The sequence below is a fragment of the Lemur catta genome, chromosome 4, assembly GCF_020740605.2.
Source record: "Lemur catta isolate mLemCat1 chromosome 4, mLemCat1.pri, whole genome shotgun sequence".
Classification (NCBI taxonomy): domain Eukaryota; kingdom Metazoa; phylum Chordata; class Mammalia; order Primates; family Lemuridae; genus Lemur; species Lemur catta.
Genome location: NC_059131.1, coordinates 21,673,586 through 21,700,686, shown reverse-complemented (window position 1 = coordinate 21,700,686; position 27,101 = coordinate 21,673,586). Strand labels below are relative to the sequence as shown.

Below are 27,101 nucleotides of genomic sequence, written 5' to 3'. Positions count from 1 at the left end.
CCTGGGTGGGCCAGGACCAGGCTGGAATGTTTGTCTCTGTTTGAAATGATGAGGTTTCCTCACCCCTGTTCTGCCCTGTTTCCCTTGGAACCTGCTCTTAATATCTGCACCTCTGCATGGCTTCTTGGGCCACGCAAGGAAGGGGAGGATGCAAGTCCAATCTCAAGATCAGTCCAACCCTTTGCTCTTTTACCAAGTAATAGAAATAGGACTTCATAATTCTCTTCCATGCAGACTTCCTAATGTAAGATGTAGGAAAAAGTGCTGATCTATTAGTCCATTTGAAATGAGGTTGCCAGATAAAACATGAGATACCTTGTTAAATTTGAATTTCAGATGAACAACAAATAATTTTTTAGTATAAGTATGTCTCGTGCGATATGGTTGGAACACTCTTATACTAAAAACTATTCCAATTATACAATTCAAATGTATAAAAAATTCAAATGTAAGTGAGTGTCCTGCATTTTCATTTGCTAAATCTGGGAATCCGAATTTGGAAGGTATTGTAGAACTGGTTAAATGTTTGTTGCAAAGCCATTCATGAATATTCAGACTGCGTGTTTGCTTCCTACGGGGCTTGGTAGTCCCAAGCTGTTTCTGAACATCCTCTTCTGAATTAACAGGGCCTGGAAAAGGTAGGCTCTGAGTAAGTAGTGGGTGTTTGTTAAATATTTGCTGAGTTTTTAAGACAGGGACATGGAGGCACTAGGCCCTAGTCCAGCCTCAGGTCTCTTGAAGTCAAAGCTTAGGGCTCCCAATTTCCTGGACCCGGAAAACTCTACTGACCCAGCACTGACAGCCCATGTTTCTGGTTTTTAGGAAGAGGTAATAATTGAAATGGTAATGGGCTTACCGGACATTCAGTTTGCAAAGCACTTCCAACTTTACTATTTCACTGGATTTCAATGTTATAAGGGAGGCAGGGCAGATGAGAAAACTAGGACTCAGAGAGGGGGAGTGACTGGCCCAAGATCACACAGCCTGTGTGTATGGGTCCTGGTCTAGACACCTGCTGTGATGAGTCCTAGACAGGGACACTTTTTACCATGTCATGTGTCTGTCTTTGTACCAAAGTAGTGGCCAGAGCCTGCTCTATGGCCAAGTTCTTGGGGGGTGATGATCTAGGGCTCATGCTACCAGGGCGTCTCGCAGGTACAGGGCTCTGGTAGGGCAATGCAGGAGGGTGGAGGTGGCACAACAACAACCACTGCTCTTGGGCTTGCACACCATCCTCTATCCTGTCACAACAGAACAGTGAGACAGATGTCTTTCCTTCCTACACACTCCCCTGGGCTGATCTTTTCTGTTTTTATGGTTCCCTTGAGATTTCTTGACCTTGATTTGTATTTTAAGCTTCATTCACCAGGATAGTGGTATGTACTATAGGGTGTGTCTGTGGATAGGTGAGTAGCTCTTAACCCAATAGCACATCAGAATCTTCTGGAGAACTTATCAAAAGTACTACCTATACCCCATTGCCTGAGATTCTGATTCAGTAGATCTGAGATGGAGCCTAGGAATCTGTATAAAGTTTTATTATGAAAGCTAGCATGAGCAAAAATGTAGATACAACATATATGCATAGATTAGAGATTACAATAAACCAACACCTGCATTTTCACCACCAAGCTTGAGAATTTGAGTCCTTTTACAGCCTCCTCTGCCCCCACCTAGATCACAAGTTTCTCCCTCCCCTCCCAGCTAACCACTGTCCTGTATTTTGTGTTTGTCCTTCATTTGCTCTTCTTTAAGGCCTTAACACCTAAGAATATAGCCCCAAACAACATATGGATTAGGTGTGTATGTTTGCAACCTTTTATATAAATGGAATCATACTTTTTTGATTTGTCCATTTTGATACATGTAGCTGGGGTTCATTTGTTCTTGGTACTACATTGAATCCACTGTGTGAAAATACTGTAGTTTCTCTCTTCTGCTGTCTCCCATCCAAGTACTAACCAGGCCTGACCCTGCTTAGCTTCCCAGATCAGATGAGATCAGGAACATTCAGGATGGTGTGGCCATAGGCAATCTCTTCTACTGTCATGGAACATTTGAGTTGTGTCTGGGTTCCTGCTGTTATCATCAACACTCTGATAAGCATTTTTGTGCATCTGTGTTGGTGCACATGTTCAAGAGCTTCTGAATCTAGAGCATGTAACTAAGAGTGGAGCTGTTGAGTCAGAGGGCCAGTGCATCTTCCATTTCATTAGGTGATGCCAATCTATTTTCCAAAGTGGTTGCACCAATTTATACTCCCGTTGGTGGCCTATTAGTATTCCTCCCCATGGTCATACCTGTATCAATACCTGGTATTGTCAGACTTTATCATTGTGTCCATCTGGTGAATGAAAAACAGTATCTCGTTGTAGCTTCAACTTCCATGGAAGCTGTTTTATTTTTTATAAGTTTCTCAGGTGATTCTGAGTCCTAGTTAGTATTGCTGCACTGTTGACATGGACAACTTGCAGACTTGCTCCCATTCATCCAGCACCAAATGTATCTCTGGATTCCAGCACCAAACCTCTAGAAATATGTATTTTTGGTCAAGGTAGATTTTATTTAAGAATTTATATTCTAGGGATTGAATTGTGATTATAGTTCAGTGAGATCAAGAGAGAGGAATAAGTAGCAATTTTCTTCTTTTGAATTCCACAAACTTTGTGGAGTCAGACATTATAATTCTGAAATTTGATGCTTTAAAAAAATTTTTTAAATGGTGCCAATAAATTGTGCATTCCATTGTCTGACCTGTTTCTCCTCCTCCATCTTGTGATCTCTGGCCCACGCATGTTACGCTGAGTGCTAGGAGAAAACAAATAAGAAGAGGGAGAGGAGGGAAAGAAGAGAAAACTAAATATTCACTTCTTAGTGTTCCTTAGTGGAACTTAGTGTGGAAACATAGTGACACCTTGATGTTTTTGCGAAGCAGCATGCCAAGTGTCAGTACATGCATTGACTGAAACCTATTCCCATTAGATGGATCAGTTGAGACTGGAATATCCAATTTTTAAGCAAATGTTGTCAACTTCCATCTCTCCGGAAAGCTGTTGCTCTTACCACGAGGTAGTAGGTATGTAGCATCACTGTGGGTGATGGCGTGAACAACCACAGCAAAAGCCACTGTGGACACACCAGTCTCCTTTACCAAGCTCTTTGGTGAACAGGCACATCCAAATATAACTTGGGGGAGTCTTGCCACTGTTGGAAACTTGTGCTTATTTCTCTGGGGTCAGAGGGAGGGATCTATACTCACATGGCATTGATGAGTTGTGGACACAGTGGGACTGGCTTCCCAGCCATTGCAGGGACTCCCCTCCCTCTGTAGTGACACCCTTTCAGTAATGGGTATCTCATCACTTTTTGAGTCAATTCATTACATCACTGCTTGTTCCCTGAAGTAGGGCTGTTCCTCATGAAACAGGCTGATGTAATAATGTTCCTTGACCTTCAAAGAAAGAGATGAGGGTGAGGGAGAAAACGACAAGCGCACTCTGCACAGTGGTGAAGCAAGAACCCACCTTCCAACCCCAACTCCCAAATCTCTAGCGGCAGTTTCTCTGTCATGTTGGCAGAAAGGACGCTGGTGGTGAGGAGGAGTGATGAGGTGGCCTTTGGGGTAGGGAAGTCCCTGTTTTGTTGTGGTTTTTTAACTCAGCGTTTATTGGTGGGATGGTATTTAGACTAGATTGCAGTATTTCTTGTCAGGGGATATAGAAGGGCCAGCAAAAGGCGGCGAGATAATACCAATCATAGATAATGAACTGTAAGAGTATAAATTCCAGATGATTTTAATTTATGGCCTCTGTCGCTGAGGATAATAAGGGAGATACAATTCAGGGCAGCAAGATAATAAAGAGTGATCATTTTGATGGAACACAATATTATAAATTAATAAAATCTTGAGGAACCATCAGGTTGAGGTATTTGGTGACTTTTTAAGAAGTGTCAGGGGCATGTTTGATGTCTACTCCTTCTGGCGATTTGGAATGCAGTCAAGGGAACATGTTTTTCTTCTCCAGCAAGACAAGATTTTGCTCTTTAGCATGACCCTAGCTCAGAAGTGGAAAACACAAGACATTATCGGCCCCTCCCCGAGCCCCCGGCCGAGCCCGCACGCCTGTGCACACACAGGAAGGTGGGTATAGTCTCTGCGGCGAGAAGCTTCACATTCTTCCTGTGTCAACAGCTCTCTTCCAGTGCTCCGATTCCCAGGTTTTTGCTTTGTTTTGTTTTGCTTTTGGTGGAGGGTCTGGCTGGAGCACTGCTACTGAGATTCTTCTGTTCGTCAAGACGGCTTTGTTTTCAAAAGATTAAAAAGCACTGTCTTGGAGCCCCTGGTGGCGAAGGTGGCTTCCACAGGTGGCCAGGGGACTGCAGGCACCGGAATGGAGTCGTTCAGGCTTTTGAGCCACTCTTGCTGTGTCCTTGAGTGTTAGTTTCCTGTGGTTGCTTTAACAAATTCTTACAAACTGGGTGGCTTAAAACAACAGAAATTTATTTTCTCCTAGTTCTGGAAGCCAAAAGTATGCAGTCAAAGTGTCGACAGGATTGGTACCTTCTTGCAGGCTCCAAAGGAGAATCCATTCCAGACCTCTCTCGTAGTTTCTGGTGGTTGCTGGCAATCTTGGTATTCCTTAGCGTATAGATGTATCACCCTAATGTCTGTCTCCACCATCATGTGGCTTTATCCTCATGGATCTGCCTCAAGTCTGTCTCTTACAGGGACACCTGTTGTTGGATTTAAGGCCCACCTTGAGTCCAGCATGATCTCATCTCAGGATGCTTAATAACATCTGCAAATACCCTATTTTCAAATAAGGGCATCTTCAGGAGTACCAGGGGTCAGGATTTGGACATATCTTTTGGTCACTATTCAAACCACTGTACCTTGATTTTCCCCGCCTTGTTTCTGGATCAGTGTGTGGATCCCCTGCACCTGGGGGCTGTGAGTTCTCAGACCCTTAGGAAGCCTGCTGAGACAGGTTCAGAGGAGCCCAGATTAATGCCACAATTTCTCATCCTTCCTCCAATTCCTTCCCCCACTCCAGAGTTTTAAATTCTTTAAAAAGCCCCTAAATACCTCTTAAGTGGACTCCAACCTAGGAGTAACAGGAACCTGGGCCACCTTTTGAGCTGCAGGTGCAGGCTTGCTAGAAAAGTTCTCTCAATGTACAGCCTCCTTTGCAGCCACAGTCACTGCAGGGTGCAGCTAAGTGGCTGAGTTGGCTCTGAGTCTCACCTCTGACTCTTGACCTTGGGAGTTGTTGATAGGCAGCTGGAGTGATAAAGGTCTGCCCAGCACTTCCCCCTTCACCCAGTGATACTTGGCATCAGGCACCCATTTCTGCCTGCAGCCTTCATTCCCTGACTGTCTGGGACTTCTGATACCTGCTTGTGAATGGCTTGTAACTCTTTCTGGAGAGCAAGCTCCACAAATGAGGAAGGGGAAGGAGGTGTCCTCATGGTTGAGGACAGGCTGTCATTAAGATGGAGATGGGAGGACCTTCAGGGCTGGAGAGTCACTGAGCTTTAGCCTGAAAGCACTGCCGTCATCCCTGCCCTGCACCACTGCAGAGTGAAATGTGCTACTGTTGGCTTCAAGTCCCATATTTATAGCCCACAGGGTTCAGTGGTCACCCTAAGGTCACCTGGTTAATGGGAGTCAATAATTGCACACTTCGCTTGGCCTGTAGGAGCAGCCTTTAGCAAAGACCTCTGGTTTTACAAGGATGTTGATGCTAGGGGAGCAGTCAAAAAAGGTAAGCAAACTAGAATAAAAGGAAAATGAAATTGGAGTGACTGGTGGTACACACACACAATGCACACACACACACACATACACACAAACACACACACCCTGGGACAGAACAATGCTCCTTTCCTTTCACTTGTTCCAAACCGGATGATCCAAACTAGCACTATCCATGCCAAGTATCTACAGGCTCTGCATCCCCCAAACTCCCTTCCCTTGCTGCTCTGTCTGTGGGTAAGTTTCCACTTTAAGGCAATGGTTTCTAAACTTTATTTTATTGTATGTCCATTGGTAAAATATTTTTGAGCATGTGCTCGTTCTATGTTATATTCGTCAATTATATGCATGCATGTGCATCTAATTGTGTAATACTATTTATTATTAATGGCAAAGCTTAAATTTCTTTCTTCCTTTTTATGATAAAAATAAATATATTGTACCCACACTTTGGAGACCACCGTAGGACACTTGGTCTTCTATAAATGGACTCAGACTTTCTGGTTCACTGAGGCATCTCAGTCTGGTCCAGGGGTTATTGATGTCTCTGACCCTTTTTCTAGTCCCTTAAAGAACTTTTTGGGGCAGGTTTCTCCCCTCCCAGGACCTGGGCTTCCTTGCCAGGTATTCCTTCACCTGGAAGGCTGCACAGCCCATCTGTTCTCTCTTAAGTCTCAAAGACCTTAATCTTCTTTTCTCAGAATCTACATGGTTAGGAGAGGAAAGAAATAACTTCTCAGCTGAATGTTATTAACAATTCTAGCTCTCAAAGGTCAAAAGATATCGTTACAGAAATTCTTGTTTCCATTTCTGCTGATGTACGTAAGGTACAACGTTGCAACCAAATATTAATATTTCCTACTAGCTTATCTAAAAAGCTATTTTGATAATGTTTATGACAGTAAAAAATTAGAAATAATTTAAATGCCCCCAAATAAGGAATTAGTTAAATAAATAAAATATAGCATACCTAAAATAGTATGCCACCATTATACTTATGCTATGTAAAACTATTTAATGATATGGGGAAGTATTCAAGGCCTATTATTAGGTTTCAAAAAAAAACAAGTTAAACGATGTGTATAATAGAAATTGTTTATGAAATGAAAAACTACATATGTACATAAAGCAAAAAGTCTGTAAGGAAATATAGTAGAAGTTATTTCTAGACTGAATTATCAGTGATTTTCATTTTCTTCTGTGCTTTTGCTATTTTCAAACTTGAGTCCAAGAACATGCATTGCTTTTATAATAAGATAAAATATGCTGTTATTTTTTAACACAAAGGGATCAAAAATTCTCATTTGAAATTGCATTCACTTGCATTATGTTAGACTTTTGGAGAAAAGAACTGTTAACCATTTCATGCCATAACAACAACTAAAAAAGCCCAACCCAGAATCTTGGCTGGGGGGCAGCAGACAAGCAGACAGGCAGGGAGGTTTCTGCCTGCCCTGGGTACAGCATGGCCATCGGCAGCTGGCGTCGACTCACAAGCCCAGAGTACCCCACCCCCACTGGCTTTCTGCTTGGTTTATCCTCAAAGGGTGGGAAGGGGTAATTGAGGCAAACAAATGCACAGTAGGTTCTGGAATATACCCAGGGAGCAAGTGCAGCATGTGAGTAGGAGCAGCAGGAACACACATGCTCCAGTTCAATCTTTGCTCCTGCAGACTCACCAGCAGGCTCTGGGTGCTCATGCTTCCACTTGAGCTTGACTCCTCATCACACTAAGGTCACTGGGTGGCTGTAGAGCCTCTCATCCCTGACCTTCTCCTGGAACTCAGCGAGAAAGGCCACATTCATTCTCTGGTTCTGGTTGTGGAAATGTGTCCCTTGTCTCCCGAGCAATGAGGTCCTTGGGCCTCAGATCCTGACCCTTGAGCAATCACATCAGCAAGCTGTGATTTGTGATTCTTTCCTCCTAATGCAAATCTGGGACCAACCTGGCGGCTGGAGCTTGGGCTCCAGAGACGGATTTTCCAGGGGAGGGGTTTCCAGTGAAGTGTCAGGAGGGGCCTCTCCCAGACTGTTGCCTCCTCTGCATCCTGGGGGTTGCCTCTGCCTGGGAAAGAGTGGGTTATAGATGCCTGGTGAACACACTACCCCTCCTGAACTGAAGCTTGCGGCCCTGCACACAGGGCTGTGGGGAGCTGAGCATGTGCAGTGGAGCTAGGGGAGCAGGGCCTGGCTCTGGTCCCAGCTCTGCCATCACGGGCATCACTGTACCTCTCTGGGTCTTGGGTTCCTCATCTGTAAGGTAAGGGTCTTACACTAGATGGTCGATAAGGCCATTTTCTGCTCTGCTGTAAGACAGGGATAGGCATATCCAATACAAATGATGGCTAAATACCTGGCATCAAATCCGTGAGGCACAGAAATACCCCCCCCACCCCTGCCCAGGGAGACAGACCTACTCCCCAAGGCTTGGCTGTGGTTTCTGGAATCTGAACTGCTCTGTGACCCAGGTCACACTTTGGGCGGCAGCACTGAGATGGGAGGATTGCCTCTAGAAACCCATGTGGCTCTGGAGGAAGGAAAGAGAACTCCTGGCCCCTGAAAGCAGCTGCACTGGTCGGGTAAGCTCCTTGGGGCCAGGGAGCCTGAGGAGAGATCACAGCATAGCGCTAAAAACTAGTGTGATCGGCAACATAACCACCCTGCAAGATGTCCCGATACCCTGGGAAGGTGTTTCCTTGCACGGCAAAAGGGACTTTGGAGATGAGCTTACCCTGGATGATTGGGCTGGCCCAGTGGAATCCCAGGGGTCCTGATGAGTGAGAGGGAGGCAGGAGCGTCTGAGTGAGAGTGGGAGTATAAGGATGGAAGCACAGGTCATAGAGAGACAGATGTAAGGATGCTCCCCTGCTGGCTTGGAAGATGGAGGGAGAAGCCGTGAGAGCAGGAATGCAGGCGGCCTATAGGAGCTGGGAAGGAAAAGAACAAGGATTCTTCCAGAATCTCATCCAGGGGGAAGTTATCCCCACCAACCAACCCATTTTTGGACTTCTGACACCCAGAACTGCAAGATAATAAATTTGTGTTGTTTTAAGCCACTGAGTTTCCAGCAGCAATGGGAAAATAACACGGCTGGTCTTGACCAACTCAGGTGGAAAGTGATATGCTCTTGGGCCAGGGCCAGAGCTGACATGGGCACCATGCTGGAAGGGGCAGGACCTGCAGGCCTGACTGGGCCTTAAAGACAAACTGACTTTAGTTACTGTAGAAGGTGTCCAATGAGTTCTTGTCCCCTCCACTGTGATGAGAATAAGCATCTCTGTGGAACAGAAATGAAACAGAAATATCCATCTTCAGCAGGAGCTGACACCGGAAATAGGCAGGTGTGTCTGGAGGTTTAGCTCTTGTGAGGCCAAACCCTTGAAAGCCCCCCAGGGAGGGCCTGGAGAAGGCACGTTGCTAGAAATGGTGGCGCTGGGGTGAGATGACAATTTCCCCTGCGGTGGGAGCCCAAAGGAAGCTGGGACAGCTGCCCAGGCTGCAGTTTTGTGAGGTTCCAGTCTGGGGTGGCAGGAGGAGGCCATGACACCACACACACAGGGCCTGGGGCAGGCTGCCAGTGGCTCAGGAGCGAGCCTGTGTCCAGTCCCAGGTGGAACAGGCAGAAGCTACAGACTGCAGAGTGCTTCTCACAGCACAGCAAGATGGGTATTATCGGCATCTCTAACTTACAGGTGCTAAACCAAAGCTAATTCATAAGCTTCAAAGAGAGGAAATGGGGACTTTCTCATTTATTGCAATGTCCCAAGAGCCTCACCCAAGGCATAGTATAAAATAGGCATTCATTAAGTATTTCTTGACCTATCATTAGATGCTTAGAGAGATGAAGTAAGTGGCTCTGACCTCCAAAGCCAGTATATGGCAGAGTCAGATCTTGATTCCAGTTTTTGAGCACCGAATCTCATGTTCTTGCCATTATACCAAAGTCTTCCTAAAGCACAACGTTTCCCAGGCCTACTCCTTTGCAAGAGTCTCCGCCATCAGATGTCTGGCAGTGCCTTCAGAAGTTCAGGGCATTGCACACATGCTAGTGATGCTGGGGTGTCTCACTCTCTTCTGTGACACAACCAGATTATACCCATTGGGTGTCTGGAAGTGCAGCATCTTCAGAGTAGTATTGGGAAGCCCACTGTCACCTGTGTCTTCTTTGCAGATGGCCGGCATGATGGGTGCTGCCCAAGGCAGCCACTGCCTAAACCTTGCAATCCATCCAGGCCACATGGTGTGCAATCTGTGTGAGAAGGTGGAATCAGGTCACCGCCAGCAGCTGAGCTGTTTTCAGAGCCCTGCCTTTTTAGAGATGGAAGGAGCTCAGTGCAGAGCTCAACCGTTGGCTGACATGTAACCTCAGGCCTCGGTTTCTTAATTGGAGAATCGAGTGGGTGGGACAAGACACTCTGTACAAGTATGTGGAACTGTCTTTTTTATTTCCTTACTTCCTCTTATTAAGAAGCTTTTATTAGTGTTATCTAGACTTTTTAGCCTCACTGATTTCTATATATCAAATAATTCAGATAAGACACATCCTAAAGAAATATGGACTCTGTTTAAGTAAAGCCATGAACCACTCTGAATTTATGCTTGAAGAGATTTGAAGGAAAGCCAGGACCTTGCAAAGAGGAATAAAATAAAATTCTCTCGAAAGGGGATAACTATACTATGATTCTACTTAGAGTGGAGAGATAATCTTTACTCATTCAGTATGGAGAAGGACTGGTTCAGTGCAAGTTAAAGAGAGATCTGGGGATCATTTTACCTCTGTGGCTCCCTCTCCTGACTTGTTATAAAAATCCGTTGAAATAATGCATAAGAGACCCTTAGGTAAACAGGAAAATGGCATAGCAGAGTGACATGTAGCCCATCTGACAGCAGTCATCCCAGCCAGAGCTGCCCAAAATGAATGGCTCTGCTCAATCTTGATTTAAGAATCTTGACCCTACAAAACAGGAGGCTATTTTAGCCCAAGTATCTGTACAACATATCTAGGGGTGTTTTTAGACTCAGGAATTTTGGACACAACAAAGAATGTGCTGACAATGACTGAGCTCTCACCTGAGATAGCAACCATGCACGTTTACAAATGGGATTGCAGCAGGCTCTAAAGAATGCATGGAGATTGTGAGCTCAGAGTCCAGCTCTTTCTGCAAAGGGATTGGTGAGAACCTTCAGCCTGGGTTGTCATCCACGCTATTCCCATCTCATGCACTATGATCTACTTTGATTCTCTCCACTTCTTGCTTTAGGACTCTCAGTACTGATTACTAGTCGTGCTTAATCAAAGCACATCTGTTGGATATTGGATCTTTCTTGGTTGATTTTTATGGAAGCTGTTATTGTTTGGATATATGCGAAGTGCTAGGTTTTCTTGTTAATAAAACCAGTTGCATACATAGTGCAGCAGCTCCTTGTGCCTCTGCTCAGGAGTACCCTGACCAGCACTTGTTGTCTTTGGCAACTTCCTTCTCTCTGCTGTGATCAGCATTGTCTGCACCTGGAGGCAATGGGAAAGGTATTTGAAAGATCCTGCTGGGAATAAGGAATTATTGCAAGGTGACCAGAATGAGAATGGTCTTCTGGTTGTATAGTGCCATGGTACTGAAGTAGATAGACATTAAATTCACTTCCACAACAATGCTTGGGATGCCCCTGTTTAATCCTCTCATCTCCAATATTGCTTCTGCTACACAAATATTGTATTTATAATATTACATTTATAATATAAAGTATAATTCCTTTGATTAAATACTCTACCTCTACTAAGAACTCTTCCTCATTTATTGACGCTGTATGTGTTAAGGCATCTGTCCTATGGCAGGGTGTGCTCAAGAGTCCTGTGTGGGCAAGCCCAGTAGAGCCACCACCATCCCTCCCATGTCCAAGCTCTTAAAACACAGATTATACCCTACTTGGAGCCTTTAACTGTAAGTTAGGCCAACAGCACTGAGAATATAAAGAAAATAGAGCCATCAAAATAATGAGTGCTTCCAACATGAGGATTTTAGAGAAGGCAAGAGACTCAGTTGCTTTGGGTCAGCAGTCCTAGAGGTCACCCGTAACTGTCCACCCTCATGGGAGTGCTTCGCTCCTTTCTCTTGTCTGTTGTTTTTCCTTCTCTCTTCTATCCCTGCGGCCTCTGCTCCTCTTCCCTCCTCAACCTCTTTCTCCTCAAGAGCCGAACGCAGTCCTCCCATCTACAACTCCTGAAGCAGGATCAGCAGCACCAGCAGAATTGGCTGCCATGCAAGCTAATGGGCTCGCCCTACCGATAAAAACAAATCCAGACACCTGTCGGCCTTCTGTGTGACGCATGTATAAGGATATATTTAAAAAACATTGCTTGCTAGAGAAACAAGCTTAGTTGCCTAAATTTATGAGATGTGGGAAAATTCCAGAAGCCTTTTTAAATGAGGAGATAGTTAAAAACCTCATGTGATAGAAAAAAAAAATGTTTTTTTAAAAAATAAGCAGAATCAATTGGGTTCTGTATTCCTGAGGTCCAAGGCAAAATGGAAACACAGTATCCCTCAGAAGGGAGCCAGGTGCCCAGATGGAGTGAAAGAAGGATCCTGATGGGTCCTCTGTCTTTCAGAGAGATTTAGAAATAGAGTTTCGGCAGGAAACCTAATTATCGATACTCTTTCCAATACCCCCACGAGCAGCAGACAGAAACCTACAACTTTTTAAAAAAATTCATGCTTTGATAATTATATGAGTAAAGTCGTTGAGCTCATTTTACCCTGGAAAAGTAAAAGGAAAAAAATACGAAAGTAGAGGAGAAACAACCAGAGGGCACGATGTTAATAAAGACCATCTGTGTGACAGTGTTGGGCCAACTCTGGGTAAAGGACTCAGCCTGTACCAGGAAAGGGGAGGGGAGTTGAGGAGAGAAAAGGTAATAGGAGTGAATGTTCAGGGACATAGGTAGGCTTTAAGGCACCTCTGTGTGAATTGGGAAAAAATGTGCGTTTGCTGGGTGGAGATGCCTCTATTGTGGATAGACACCACCCAGTGTTAGGACTCCTGCCTTGACAAGTATAGCAGGAGCTGAATTTCAGCCCCACTCAGCCCTCACTCGACACACTTGTGCAGGGAGCAACCCCCTCAGCTGTGTGCAGTGATGCTGTTAGTGCTTATCAGTGGGTTACTTCATGGCAAGCACTTATCATGCATTGCCTCATGTAAGTCTCACAACCACCCCTGGGGTAGTTTCAGAAACGGGATCCATGCAGTGAGGCAGGACTTCCAGCTACAGCCAAGTGAAGAGGTTTGCAAATTCTTTCTTCAAAAAGCAGCTATACGTCTGAACAAAATTGACAAAAATAACCATTTCACTGTTCTAAAAACTGTCCAAATACATATAACAATCTGAGAAGCATTTATGCTTTAAGAACTGCTGAACTTCAGGTAAGAACAGTAGGAGTCTGTGGTATCCTAACCTAGCACCACTCCTGTCTGTCCAACTTGGTCAACCCAGAGGGCCTGCCAAAAGCGGAGTAGACCAAGAGGAACAACAGCTTCTCTGCCACAGTCAGAGGGGGCTCACTTGATTTGGAGGGGTTGGGGGGCACTGCACATCCCCAGGAGTGTCCTAGGTGACAGTGATGATCTCAGAGGCATGTGGAGTGGAAGCAGGGTGGAAGAAGAACTACAAGATTTCTGTATCCAGCATATCACTAGCCTGAGGTTCTGGTTATAGGGGTGTTTATTCCCATTGGAGACTGGGCAGGGCCTGAGCTAGCCACAACCTTTAACCAATCCTAAGGCTGTGTGCACATACAGAGCAGACATGAAAGAACTCAACACCCTAAACATTAAAGGCCTTCCTTTACCCACACACAGATATATTGATAGATGACAGAAGTCTTACTGATTCAAGGTGTTTAAGCACATCATCTGTCCAAACAGGTGTAGATCACTGAGTGACACATGGATTACCCATACAAACAAGGCTTAAAAATAAAAACAAGCACCAGAAAAAGAACCAGCAGAGACATCAGCAGCCATACACTGCAGGGAGCCCAGATTTCAAAGACATAGCTCATTCAAGTTACTAAACAGCGAAACTAACAAAGGAAACAAAATAAAACAATAACAATAAGAAAAGGATATACAGCAATCTTAGGGGGAGAAAATCAGAATCCAGAGTTGTTACAATATATTGTCTAAAATTTCCAGTTTATAACAAAAATTAGTATACATGCAATGAAACAAAATGTAACTCATACTCAAGAAAGCCAAATAGAAAAAAAGCCAGTAGAAACTGTCTCTGAGTGTACTCAGATATTGGATTTAGAAAACAAAGCCACAAAAGCAGCTTTTGTAAATATGTTCAAAGAATAACAACCAAAAAGTATAGTTTAAAAAGTAGGGGAAAGTATGAAAATGATCAACAATAACTAAAAAATTGAGAACTTAACTGAAAAAACAAAACTTTCTTTAAAAAAAAAAGAACAGGCCGGGCGTGGTGGCTCACGTGTGTAATCCTAGCCCTCTGGGAGGCCGAGGCGGGTGGATCGCTCGAGGTCAGGAGTTCAAGACCAGCCTGAGCGAGACCCCATCTCTACTAAAAATAGAAATAAAAATTATCTGGACAACTAAAAATATATATAGAAAAAATTAGCCAGGCATGGTGGCGCATGCCTGTAGTCCCAGCTACTGGGGAGGCTGAGGCAGAGGATCAGGCTTAAGCTGAGGATTGCTTAAGCCCAGGAGTTTGAGGTTGCTGTGAGCTAGGCGGACGCCACGGCACTCACTCTAGCCCGGGCAACAAAGTGAGACTCTGTCTCAAAAAAAGAAAAAAAAAAAAAAAAGAACAAAATGGAAAGTCTTGAGTTGGAAAGTAGAGTAACTGAAATAAAAACTCCCCATTGATGCTCAAAAGCAGATTTAAAAAGTCAGAAGAAAGAATCAAAGAGTGTGAAGACAGACCAATGTAGATTTTCCAATCTGAAGAACAGAGAGAAAAGAATCTGAAAGAAAATGCTCAGATTGTAAGAGACCTCTGGAACAACATCGAGTATTCCCATATATGTTTAATGGAAGTCCCAAAAAAGAGAAAAGAAAAGGGAGAAAAAAATTTTGAAGAGATAATGACCTAAAACTTGCCAAATTTGATGAAAAAAAATTTTTTTTTACATCCAAGAGGCTCAGTAAACCCCAACTAGAATACATTCAAAGAGATCTGTACTACACATATGTCATCAAACTATTGAATACCAAAGACAAAGATCTTGAACAGCAAGAGAAAAATAACTCATCATGTACAAGGGAACATCAGTATGATTAATGGCTGAATTCATATTTGAAACAATAAAGACTAAAAATCAGTAAAATTACTTTCCAAAGTGTTGGCAAAAAACAAAACAAACAAAAAAAAATTCAAGAAGATTTCTGTATCCAGCAAAGCTATCTTTTAAAAATGAAGACAAAAATAAATAATTCCCAGATAAACAAATACCAAGAGAATTTCTAGCAGACCAGCTTTACAATAAATTCTAAAGGAAGTCCTTTAGGCTGAAATGGATAATACCAGGAGGTAACTTGAATCCAACGGAAGAAATGAAAAGTACCAGAAATGGTAAATATGTGAGTTCATATAAAAGACTCAAACATCCTTTTTCTCATTTCCTCTCTTAACATCTTGAAAAGACATTAATTAAGATTATATATATCTACAGTTATAACACTATACTGTTGGGTTGATAACATGTGTGTGTGTGTGTGTATGTATGTATGTGTATTACAATAATAGCACAAAAGATGGGGAAGAAACAGGGAACAAAAGTACAAAGAAACCAAAAAGACAGGAGATTGGGGATTGTCATACTAGATAAAAAAGCAAGATCTAACTATATACTTTCTACAAGAGGCACATCTTAGACTCAAAGACATAAATAGACTGAAAGTAAAAGAATAAAAAAAGAGATATCATGCAAATAACTGTAAGAAAGTTGAAGTGGCTATATTAATATCAGATAAAATTAAGATAAGAAATATTTCTAAGAAAAAATGGGTATTTTATAATGATAAAAGAGTCAATTCAATAGGAAGTTATAACAATTATAAATGTATATGCTTCCAACAACAGAGTCTCAAAACACATGAAGCAAAATTGTCTGAATTGAAAGAAGTAACAGACAATTTAACAATTAGAGTTTGAGATTTTAATAGCCTACTCTCAATAATGGTAGAACAAACTGGCAGAAAATGATATAGAAAACTTGAATAATAGTATCAACCAACTCAGACTAAGCCACAAATATAGAACACTCCACCAAATGACTACAGAATACAGTAATCTTTTCAAGTGCACAGAGAGCTTTCTCTAGTATAGACCATGTGCTAGACCATAAAACAAAGTCTTAATAAATTTACAAAGATTCAAATCATACAATATATATTTTTCAACTACAATGAAATGGAAGTTGACAACAAAAAAAATCTGAGAAATCCCTAAATATTAGGAAATTAAGATTCTAAGTAATTCATGCATCAGTGAAAAAAATTAATCACATGGGAAATTAAAAAATATTTTAACTGAGTGAAAGTTAAAATAAAACATATGTAGATGAAACTAAAAAATGCTTAAAAAGAAATATGTAGCTTTAAATACCTGTATTAGAATAAAAGAAAAGTTCCAAATCCATAATCTAAATTTCTATTTTAAGAAGCTAGGAAAATCAATAGAAACTCAAAGCATACAGATGAAAGGAGATAAAAATTAGAGTAGAAATCAATTATATAGAAAACAAAGGTGAAAATCAATGAAACCAAATTTTGGTTCTCTGAAAAGATCAACAAAACTGACAAACCTTTTGCTAGACCAACCAAGGAAAAAAGAGAGAAGATGCAGATTACAAAGTCAGGAATAAAAAGTGGAACATCACTATTGACTCCAAAGAAATTAAAAGTTTATAAGGCAATATTAAAACATGTTTTTGCCAATACATTTGACAACTTAGATGAAATAGACAAATTCCAGAAATATACAAATTACCAGAACCAATTAAAGAAATAGAAAAAATCTGAATAGACCTATAATAAGTAAGGAACTTGAATTAATAATTAAAAATCTTCACCAAAAGAGAAGTCCAGACCCACATGTCTTCATTGGTGAATTCTACCAATTACTTGAAGAAGAAATAATGCCAATTCTTGACATATTCTTTCAAAAATAGAGGAGTGAACACTTCTCATTCTGTGAGGCCCCTCACTATTCCCCTGATATTAAAGCTAATAAAGACATCACAAGGAAAGAAAACCATTAATCAATATCCTTCATGAGCATAAATGCAAAAATTCTGAACAAACTAGAAGCAAATCAAATCTAGCAACATATGAAAAGGATGATACACTATGACCAGGTGGAATTTATCTAGGAATACAAGGTTGGTTTAACATCCAAATATCAATGGATATAATAATCATATTAATAGATTAAAGGACATAAAGCCATACAATTACCTCAATAGATACAGAAAAGGCATTTGATAAAATTCAAGATTATGATAAAATCTATGTATTAGGAACAGAAGGGAACTTCCTCAAACGGACATCTATGAAAAACCCACACCTAACAACATACTTAATGATGAAAGACTAAAAGCTTTCCCCCAAGTTGAGGAATAAGGCAAGGATATCTGTTTCCATCACTTCTACTCAACATTGAACCTAGCCAGCACAACAAAGGGGAGGGAGGGAGGGAGGGAGAGAGGGAGGAAAGGAAGGGAAGGAAGGGAAGGAAAAAAATTAAAGACATATAGAATGGAAAAGATAAAATAAAATTATCTTTATTAGCAGGTAACATGATCCTGTAGATAGAAAATCCCAAAAGAATTTACAAAAAAATAAAAACTAATATAACCAATAAATGAATTAAGCAAAGTTACAGATGCAAAATCAGTGTGCAAAACTCAATTGCATTTCTATGTTCTAACAGCAAACAATTTCCAAAAGGGAATTAAGAAAACAATTCCATTGACAAGATTATCAAAAAGAAGAAAATAGGAAATAATTTAAGCAAAAGGAGGTGTAAGCTTTGTACACTAAACATTGCAGATCATTGCTGAAAGAAATTAAGGATAATCTACATAAAAAGAAAGACATTATATTTTCATGCAATGAAAAACCAATAGTTTCAAGATAGCATTTCTCCCCAAATTGATCCATAAATTCAGTATAATCCCTATCAAAATCTCGGCAGACTTTTCTTTTTCTGTAGCCTAAAGTTTATATGGAAATGCAAAGAAACTGGAATGAACACATCATTTTTTCAAAGAACAAATTAAGATGACTTATACTACCTGATTTTAAAACTTACTTTAAGGCCAAATTAATAAAAGCAGTATGATATTAAAGCAAGGATATATGTGTGTGTGTGTGTGTGTGTGTGTATGTATATATTTGTGTACATTTATACACAAATATATATGTAATCTCAATGGAATAGAATTGAGAGTCTAGAAACAAATCCTTCATTTATGATCAATTGATTTTTGACAAAGGTGCCTAGACAAGTCAATGGAGGAAAAGATAATCTTTTCAAGAAATGCTGCTGGGAGAATTAGATATGTACATAGAAAAAATAAAATTAGACCCTGACTTCGTACTATACATACACAAAAATTAACTCAAAATGGATCATTGACCTAAATGTAAGAGCTAAAACCATACAGTTTCTAGGAAAAAGAAAAAGAAAAAAGAAAACCTTTGTGACCTTGGGTTGGGAAAATATGACACTATATATATATGTGACACTATATATATGTGACACTATATATATATGTGACACTATATATGACACTAAAGTCACAATCAATTGTGAATTGATAAAGTGTACTTTATCAAAATTCAAAAGACACCATTAAGAAAATGAAAAGATAAGCCACAAGACTGGGAGAAAACATTTGCAAATCATGTATCATATAAAGAAATTGTATCCAGAATGCATAAAAAAACCCTTGCAACTCAATAATAAGATTAAAAATCCAATTAAAAAATAAGATTTATAACACCTCAAAGGGATTTAGTGAGAATGAAACATGATAATGCACTAATGCCCACATTGGCACAATGTTTGGCATACAGTAAATACTCAATAAATGGCAGAGATAGTTATGCTCAGAAAGGTTACCACTATTTTATAAATAAACTGCGCTGCAGAGAAGTTGACGAATTGTCCAAGGATGTGGAGGGCGTAAGCAGCAGCATGGATCTGGCTATAGCTTGCAGTGTCCAAGGAGGATTTAGAAAATTTCCCAGGTGAACTTCACACTGGGTGAGAGAAAGATGCTCCCCTGGACCATCCCACCCTTCAAGGTGATGAGGGATGGGGCCTCTCACATGTCCCTGTCCCATCACGCTCTGCTGGTAGGTGAGGTTGGGGGAGAAGAAGAGGGAGAGGCAGCCTGCCCTTGTGGGCACCTCTCAGGTTCTCACAGTTCTCCCTCCTTTACTTGATTTTCATTAATTATTTAGACACTATTATAGTTCTTTGTCACTATTATTTGGACTAGAGAAAAATTGGAATCTGCTCTAAATGTCTATCAACAGGAGACTGGCCAAATTAACTAGGATTTATTCATAACAAATTTAATTACAAAAGTAATACATGTTACAAATAAATCTTATATGTACTTACATGGAAATATATTGATATATACAGTTAAGTGGAAAATGTAGGTTGTAAAACAATGTGAATATTATGGCCTTTCTTTGGTCCGTGTTATGTTATTCAGGTGTAGAAAATATGTGGAGGTTTATATATCAAACCATTATTGCCAATTACTTCTGGAGAGTAGAATTTTGGTTGGGGATCCAAGAGGAGAGTACATTTTTGTATCATTAGAGTTTTTTTCACCCATTTCTTTTGTAATTAAAAACAAAAGAAAACTATAACATTTTAAAAATATTTTTCTCGAAAAATCCTTCTGTACTTCCCATTAAAAAAAGGAATAAGGTGACTTGCTTAAAGCCACCCAGCTAGTATTAATAAATGGCACATTCAGGATTGGAACTCATAGCTTTGTTCAGAATGGACCTGGATGAGAAATTCGGAAGTTCTTCCTGAGCATAAGGTCATGCATAAATCATTGATTCAGTTATCAAAAGAGGCCTCAGATTTTCCCGTTTGGGAGATGCTGAATAATGGGTAGTGGTCTGGAATGATTCTGAAAGGCAACGAGAGCCTTGAGAAGAAACAGGGGCATTGACCAAGTAACTTCTGGAAGCCCCTTTCCTATTCTACGATTCAACAGAATAAGAAAATGCCATTTTGTTGATAGTTTGAAATTAGGTAGCAAATTTTCAAAGCAGTGGGGGAAAAAAGGGATCCTAGAAACGACCATCTAGTAATTCAATCCCTGTTAATATAGTGGAACAAATATTAAGAGGAAAAAAATACTATCTAGGATAATGGAATTATGAGCAATAAGCATTATGGGTTTTAAAAGAACAAATCATGCCAGACAAAGTTGATTGCTTTTTTGATTAGTAGACTAAGGGAATAGAGTAGATGTAATATATCTTGATTTTAGCAAAAGGTTTGATAGTGTCTCATGAAATTTTACTCAGGAAATTAATTGAAAATGGCCTAGAGATGAGCGCTGTTGCGTGAACTTCAGCATGGCGGCAGGACGGTGGAAGGGAATGAGAAACCTCCATGTATCAGAGTGGGGGGGGTGTGGGGCAGGGAGTTTCAGGTCAGAGGGCAGTTCTATTTAATTATTTCATTACTTCTCAGGAAGAAGAGAAGGCTGCTCTTACGTGAGTGAAATTCATAGCATATCTTATCTGTGTGCTTTAATGAAGAAAAAAATAGTTTGAAAGCTAGCAAGTCTACGCAAGTCTACGTAGCATCCAGTCTCAGGCTTAGCTTTGTTCTGGGTCCCAGGAAAAGTCCTGTTAATGTAGACAGGGCTAGAATTAATTTCAACTCTAATTCTGAGTGATGAGGTGGGTATAATGCCCTTAGCCAAGAGCCCCACCTATTCTTGTCACCCTGCCCTTATCTCCTGCATAGGTCCCCACTCAAGCTCAACACCTGGGAGCCCACCAGCACGTTGGAGCCCAGTATTTAACAACTATTTAGTACCTACAATGTGACAGGCCCACAGTAGACATAAAGGATAGATCATAGTTTAGATTAGTTGACAGAGACATTGAACTTACGGTGATCATTGCTGTAGTCAAGTTTAAACAACAGTCTGTGAAAACAACAGAGGAGGTTCAGGGTAAAATTGGATGGGGGAAAGCGGGGGTTGGGAGATTCAGGGCTTGCTGAGGCTAGTTTCAAAGAGGAGGTGATATCTGACCAGGTGCTTAAAGGAAGGATAGAGTTTTACATAGGATGGGACAGGCAAGGGCAATCTAGCCAGAGGATGGAGACCAGTGAGCAGCCTTGGACAGGTTCTGAACCTCTGTAATGATCAGAAGATACAGCAGTAGTCATGTCAACCCTAAGTGTTGTTGTGAGGATGAAGAAGGCTGTCTATATAGATCATAGCACTGTGCTGAGCACAGAGTAAAGGCTCAATAGTCAGAAACCCTTAAGCTGCCACTGTTGATGGCAGGGGCCTGGGGCAAGGGGGGTGGGGTGAGGTGGGACATGAGGATGGAACAGCAGGTTTATAATCAGCTTGTGAAGAGGACCTTAAAAGTCACATTAAGGATTTCAGACTTTATTGGGCAATCAGAAGACACTGATAGTCTTATAAACAGAGGGGCAACTTGGCCAGATCTCACAAGATTACTCTGGTAGTGATGGAGGAAGAATATCAGGAAAGAGTGGCTGAAAGAAGGCCAGATAAGAGGCTACTCAAGAGACGGATGAAGACCCAAACCTACTCCCAAGTAGAAGTGGGGGTAGAAAGATGGCTATGAGTCTGAGGTCTGTTTTGGAAGCTGGAGAAAAGAGAATCAATTTTAACTTAATTGTATAGTTTGGGCTACTGTATATTTAATGATGCGATCATCTAAGAAACGGAGCTCTGAAACCAAAACAGCAGATTGAGAGTTTGGTTTTTCATAATCCCACAAAAAGTTTCTAGAACAGACTGGTGCAAATCAGGCCTCTAAACCGTGGCTGGAATGCCATTCTCATCATTGCTACCTTTGCTTGTAGAAGTGAAACCCTAGTGGATTAAAGCTGTGGCCATCTCTCCTGGCCCTCAGAGATGTTGGCAATAGGAGCAGTGACGTCAGTAGGAGAAATATTTCAGGGGATTTTACCTGGGAAAGCTGTACTAATCAGAAAGAAGTAAATGAGGTACGCAGAAACCAAGGGGCTTCCTAGAGACATTGTCTTCTTCTCTTTCTCCCCTCTCATTTCGTTATGTTTCAGCATAACAAAGAAAGGTTTTACTAAGTCCCTCTCTCAGGGTGGTTTCAGCATGGAGCTAAATGTTACTGTATTTTCCTACTTGACATATAGGCAAACATTAAAGAGAAGCATTATAAATATCCTGACCTTTATCATATTATGTTATAGACCAGACTTATTAGCCATGATCTTTCTGCATTGTTACATGGAACAGTCTCAACTTTGACAGCCTCTGTTATCCAGAGTTAGACCTTGTCCTGTGTTTTCTTTTAAACATCTAACAAAAGATAATGAAAACAGTTGAAGATATTGTCTGATGCATTGCCTGTTATGAGAAGATATTCAATATGTCTTAGCCACATGATACAGCTGTGAGTCATCCAACATATAATCTGGTCCTCTTGGAATTGTCCTCATGAGGTTAAAGTCAGTAGAGGGAAGTTGCTCCAGGGTCCCACAGATGCCATTGCTGTTTGCACTCTTTCTGGGTAAAAGTCGATGAAAGAATGGGGGACAGGGGAGAGTAGGAGAATCATAGGAAGGAGAAAGGGTGGGAAAGCAACCATTTTTGGAACAAGAATTTTCTTTCAATCTCTTCCTTTAAAGCTTTGACTGATTATGTTTCCATTGACTCACCTGAAGTGATTAATAAGAATGTGGCTTCATGAAAGAATTTTGTGTCAGCATAATCAAGACATTTTTACTTAAATCTTTTTCAATGTCCCCAAGACATAATCAGTAGGTCATTTTGGAATTATGTTTTATGGTTGCTCGGGAAGATGAAGATCAGGAGTTTCAATGGGGAAATCAGGCCCACGGTTTAGTCTGCTCTGATTTATGAATTGCCCTTTAAGGAAATACAGTGGTAGTTGAACATAGGCTTATGAGGAGTCAGTGTTGTTTAGAGAGTGTTCAGTGGAGGGAATATTAGCCTAATAGTCAAACTTAGCTATGAGTCAACATGTGACTCAGTCTCTGATTTGATGTCAACCATAAAATAGCTCTTGCACACTGTCTACTAACTACAGAACACTCTTCTAGGCCTGGAGGAAAATATGTAGCAATGAAATACATGGTACTTGTTTCATCAGAGTGATAAGGTACAAGCATGTTCCAAGGGTTAAAAGCTCTATTATAATACTGGGCACCCAAATTCCTTTTGGGAGGAAGCCATCTTTATTTGGAAAAATATCTTCATACCGATTGCTTTGGGGGGAAGATGGCAGATTTGAAGTCATGGATGTCTACATTTCTGTAGGAATATAAGGAGAGGATGTTTCCTGAAAGAAGGGAGAGGGGAGAGAGGACCAGTGAAGCCATCTCTGATAGTTTCTTACAGGAGGGGTAGTTGTAACTCTAGGAGCTGGCGTGCCTAATGTTCATTTTGAGGTTGTTTATAGTCCTCTGATGTAAATTCTTTCTCTAAATTTATTGTTCTGCCCCTCCAATCCAAAATCTTATAGTAAATACACAAATTGCTTTGAGTGAGTAGCCTTTTGGGTGGAACTCAAAGAAGGGGCCAAATTTCACTTTTGGGTCAACTTGTTATGAAACATACATGAAATTGGCACAAATGAGAGAATTTGCAAATTTGATGTCAGAAGTGACTGTGAACAGCTGGGAATTTTGGAAATCTTAAGGAGAATTTTAGACATACATAAAGTATAGAATTGGAGAGTCACATTCATCTTCTATAGACCTCAAAGGGCAGAGAGGCAGGCCCTAGGTGATTTTTGGGTTACATGAATTGAAAAGATATTGATAATAGACAAAGTATTATAACTGCTAAATACATGAGAGTTTGGCAGATAGGGGCATTTCTTACACTGGCCTCTGTTAGGCCTCAGTTTTCTGCAATGCAGATTCTAAATGGTACAGACTGGCCATGTCAGTAAGTGTATAATGAAGTATAGAGTGATTACAAGGACTGTGGAGTCAGACAGCTTAAGTTCAAATCTTGACTCTGTATTTATTCACTGTATGACCTTTGGAAAGTTACTTTATCTCTCATCTGTGCTATGCAAATACAAAGTCCTACCTTATAGGATTATTGTGAAGATTAACTGATTAATACATGACAGGCCTTAGAACAGGACCTAGTCATTATTATTTTTCTTGTTAAAGTTCTAAGTGATTTTACACTCCTGTATCCTCCCAACATTACCATAAACTATTCTTATCCCAATCATAGAAGTGGAAAGATTTATTCATTCAGTGAAAGTGTAATGAGTCAGACATTGTGGTGGATCCTGGGATTGTGACAAATCACAACATCAATGCAGAGTTACAATGCCTCTCTCTTCTGATCCTCCGGGCCCTGTTGACCAGCCCTGAACTCGGTCAGCGTGATGCACTGGAGAGAGTGGAGTCAGGCTTATCTGTCTCTGCTCCCTGCAGCTGTATGGCTTTGGTTGAGATACTTAACTTCTCTGAATCTTGGCTTTATCATCTATAGAGCAGGAATAATAATACCTTATCATAGGGTTGTGATGAGATTTGAATGAGTCAATGTATCTAGAATCTTAGAAGAATGCTTAACACTCAGTAAGTATTGGTGTCTTTCCATAACTATGTTGCAAGGAGCCAAAGAAGAGCAGAAGGGGCAGTAAGTGCTTTTGGCTACCCGGGGAGATGTCCAGCGTGGGCACTTCACAGGAGGAGAAAACCAAATGAGAAGCAGGGTGGGTACCATGGTTTCCATGAGGGCAATGGTAGTTTCCATCTTTTATGCCTTTATGGCTGAAGCAGTACTTCCAGGAGGGTGGGGGAGGGCTGCGTAATCACACTCAGGAAGAGACATAAGTTAGGGGAAACAATGGAAACTGAGAAGATCCCGAAGGGAAGAAAGCAGTGTACTTCAGTACAGCTGTGCTCACTCTTAACTGGAAGAAGAGTTCCAGCCTTGCCTGGCCCCCTGCCCATCTGCCTGCTTCCCCCCACTCCTCTGACCACCCATTTTTGCCCTCCTTCTCTGCTCCCTTAGACTTTTCTCTCTATTTCTCATCTTTTCCTTCTCCCCAGACTTCTCCTGGTTTCCTTCACCCCCTTCTGCCCTTGCTTCCTCCTCTGTGTCTTTCTTCTTTCTTCCTCATTGCACCCCATCTCCACCACTCTCTTCCCTTGGAAAGGAGAGGGGGCGCAGTGCTAGGCCTTGCCCCAAGGGTTGCCAGAATCAGGTGGCTAGCATCCAGGGGCTGGACCCACCCCCACAGGTGACTTCCAGAGGGTACAGCTGAGCCCAGCATGAGTTGCCTACCTGCCTGGCCACTCTTCTTGGGCTATTTGTTCCCAACTCCTCTGAGCAAATTGGGTGCAGATGACTCAGGATTTAAAATGTTCTTTGATTTGTGTTCATGGTCAGTCCATACACTCTCCTTATTCAGCTGGTCCTGCATTTTCTGGATGGGGGTTTAATCATACAGGCATGTTTGAGAGCCCATGAGTGCAGAGCCCCAGCTGGGCCTTGGGCCCCAGAGGGACCATTCTGGACAGATACTCGATGCCTCCATCTTCCACGGCACATCCGTGGCTTATTTTCAAAGGATGAAGCTTCTTCCCAAAACCATGTACATTAAAGGGCTGTTTCATTTTATGTCCTGAAAGAGGGGTTCCAATCTTTTTAATAGACAGATTCTAACTAATAACATAAGCAAACAGCGTATGTAAGAAAGAGCCATATTAGGACTAGGAAAAGGGAGAAAGCACAGAATTAGGGGAGGAAGGATGAGACCAAAGGAGAAGGTAGGAAAGAACAGAAAGTGCTATAGACAGGAAGAAAAAGAAGGAGAGACACCTCTAAGAGACTGATCAAATTGCTTATATTCTTTTATAGGGATCAGGACTCCAAAATAAATATACATACAAACATACATACATAAATTAAATTTTTTTCCTAACCTCCAATCTGATGGTACATAAATTAAATTTTCAAAAATGAATACACATCCCAAGTAAATGTGTGCCATGGTTTAAATGCCACCTCCAATGTGTATATTGAAATCGAATTGCTATTGTGACAGTGTTGAAGTGGGTCCTTTAAGAGATGATTAACACCATTATCATGAGAGTGAGGTAGTTATTTCAGGAGTTCCGACTTCTTTTTCTCTCTCTGTCTCAAGCTCTCTCACCATGCTATCATGCTGTAAGAAGACCCTCACCAGATGCGGCCACTTAAATCTTGGACTTCCTAGCCTTCAGAACCATATGCCGAATAAATCTCTTTTCTTTGTAAATTACCCAGTCTGTGGTATTCTGTTATAGCAACACAGCATGGACTAAGACAATGACTTGAATTGGAGTGGATCCTCATAAATGCCTGTTCCCTGAAGACAGATTTTACCAATGCAAAGATGAGTTGGTCTATGTAGGAGGCTGGTGGAGCTGTTTGTTTGTTTAATTTAATATCTTGGGTGTAGCCTCAGCCCTGAGAGACTGGATGATTCATTTCACCTCTCTGAATGTCAGTCCCTGATGTGAAACATAGTACTTGGAATGTCTCACCCTCCTCAAGGAGGGCTGCCCACATGAAGTGTGTGACCAGGTTTTGTGACAAGTCTAGGTCCTCAGTAATGCTAAGTTCTAGAAAAAGGGCTCACCATGGGGTCCCTGTCCCATCTCCTCAGCCCCCCTTCCCAAACCAGAGGAGCCCACTCCCAGGTGCAGTGGGGTCAGTTGTACATGCTTGCCTTCCTGGGAACCACACCTACTGATCTGCCACGGGATCTGAAACGCTCTCTATAAATGTAATACTTATTTCATTAAGTAGCATTGTTCCCACTGGAATGGCAAATCTCCCTAACAGTCACTAATTCTTTCATTTGAATGGGTTTAGAGGATCCAAATCACTCCTTTTAACTACCTGCAGCAGGCTTGACAGTGAACATGAGTGCTGGGAGAGGCCAGAGGACCAGAGAGGAAACTCACAGCTCTGGAGTGCTGGCTGAGCATTAAGACTAGGGCTTTAACTTCCTCATCTCTTATTCAAGAACAAATTTGAAAGCCCAGTGAGAT

The 27,101-nt window shown here is 41.4% G+C and overlaps 1 protein-coding gene across 1 annotated transcript in view; it reads left to right on the top strand.

Annotated features, from left to right (window-relative positions):
• The window catches only part of ALK (ALK receptor tyrosine kinase), a 632,376-nt gene that overhangs the window by 209,124 nt on the left and 396,151 nt on the right, over positions 1-27,101 (top strand). The gene's annotated exons all lie outside the window — the stretch shown is intronic.